Here is a 2088-nt window from a genome sequence, read left to right on the forward strand (position 1 = left end):
GGAACAAGTTGAGGTCATCCTGGGATACAACGCATGTTCTAGGCCAGCCAGGGCTACATAGTGAGACACTATCTTTTAACAAAGGGAAGGAGGGAGGGAGAGGAGGATGGAGTGACAACTGGGATGGCTCAGACTGTGGACCTCACCCCCACTTCTTTCCCATTGTATGGAAATGCTTCCAGTCAAGTCAGAGTCCTCTGCACTTGAAGCAACTGGTTCAGCTGCACACAGAGGACTGTACAGAAATGTGTTTTTGCTCTATGTTTTGGGCATTTTTATCTTTCTCTTTTGCAAATCTCCTTTAAACAGTGATAACACCGTGAGAAGTTGGCTTTATTTTGTTTCAGAGTGGAAATCCCTGAAGTGTAGCACATTTGCATAGATGCAAGAGTTAAGTAAATTCCAAAGTTTCTGGCTGTAACTTCTTCCACAAATGTTGTTCTCATAAAAGAGCCCAGAATTATTGAAGCTGTTACCTCAGAAAGGCTCGAAGATGGCAACATCCAGGCAGGAGAGCAGGCGTCAATGAGGGACGGGAAAGGCCCATCTTCACAGACCTGTCAGGAAACATATCAGTAAATTGCTTGTCTCTAAGTACAAGGGCCTTAAGGTGTGCTCAAGATCCGGACCTAAAATCCATGTGCTTTTGAGAAACCGAAAGTGACAGGATATAATCCGCCTGGCTCATCACTGCCGAGAGCAGGTGCACAGCCATTGTTCACTTCCCTGATACACATTGTGTACCGCACATCTACCTCACTCCCTTCTCTAGCCTAACCTTTCAGTGACAGTAAACATGACTTGACAGAAGATCCAACACAGAAATTACATGATCTTTAACCTTTTTGTGATTTGTGACAGGTTTAGGACACATCTGGACTAATCCATCAGGAAGGAAAAATATCCTTGGAATTATAATATGACAGCAATCTTTAGACGTCAACGGCTCTGAATTTGTGCTTCATACCTTCAGTGACATCGAAATGAAGAGAGAAATAAAGATGTCCAAGCCAAAGACGTGGATTTGCTTAAAGTAGAGGAACCTTGAATACATATTTACAAACCGAGTCTTATGTTTCTGTTAAGGAGTCTCTCTCTCTCTCTCTCTCTTCTCTGTATGTATGTGTACTTGTGTATATGCAACTTGTGTATGTGCATGCACGTGTGTGTGTGTGTGTGTGTGTGTGCATGTGTGTGTGTGCACGTGCATGTTTCGGAGAAACAGAAAATTTATCTGTGGAACTGAGTTATTAGCGGATGTGCATTGGAATATGTAGGTGCTGTGATGTGCCTCTAGGGGAAAATGTTCTCATAAATGAAAATATTTTTGATGTATTCCAAGGATGTGGGTCCAACACTAACACATGTCCAAATAGTCATGAAATTGTTTATGAAATAAACAAACTATATAATTAGATATGTTTCGATTTAATGAACATTCTACAGAACAAAGTGTGTATTTTCCATTTGACTCCTCTTTTCTGGGGAAGGGGTGACTTTCCTCAACTGGAAAATTGTATAAGAAAAATTATAAATTAAACTAGAAAAAAATTGTGTAAATTCAGCTCAGCAATTTCTTAGAAATCAGAAAAGTAAGTCATTTCCCTGTACTAGACACTATGCATGCCACAAATGCATCAGTGTACGCTGGCAAATAACTTCACACACTGAACTACAATATCAGAGTTTTCTACACAAAGAAACATAATTTGCCTCCACCCTTGGCTCCTTGCCACATTACCTGACCATTCCAGATAGCAGTGGGCTCAGCCTATGTTCTCTGCCATCTTTTCTGTCATGATCTGGAAGTCCTTCATTGCCCAAACAATATAAACTTCTCTCATCTATGATTATAGTAGTAATTTAATATCCCTCTGAGTGGTGAGTGGAGATCATCTATGAGCCACTTACGAATGCATCATACAGTAAATAAGAAGAAATAATATTCTTATAAAGATGCTGTACTAGCCTGTAACCAACTTTAGCCACATTTCTTTCCCACAGATGAGCCGTATAGGTGTCTTCATTGTTGTCTGTGGGAAAACAATAGAGGTGTCTCTGTACCACACTGACTGAACACCTGAGTTA

General features: G+C 40.6%; 1 long non-coding RNA gene across 1 annotated transcript in view; it reads left to right on the forward strand.

The window, feature by feature from the left end:
• Nucleotides 1–867: 867 nt before the first annotated feature.
• The window catches only part of LOC103746586, a 4683-nt gene continuing 3462 nt past the window's right edge, over nucleotides 868–2088 (forward strand). The window contains exon 1 of the long non-coding RNA XR_607807.1: nucleotides 868–1033. This is a non-coding gene — a long non-coding RNA (uncharacterized LOC103746586). The remainder of the gene's footprint in view (nucleotides 1034–2088) is intronic.

This window comes from Nannospalax galili, unplaced genomic scaffold (assembly GCF_000622305.1).
Source record: "Nannospalax galili isolate Female #2095 unplaced genomic scaffold, S.galili_v1.0 scaffold1764, whole genome shotgun sequence".
NCBI lineage: Eukaryota > Metazoa > Chordata > Mammalia > Rodentia > Spalacidae > Nannospalax > Nannospalax galili.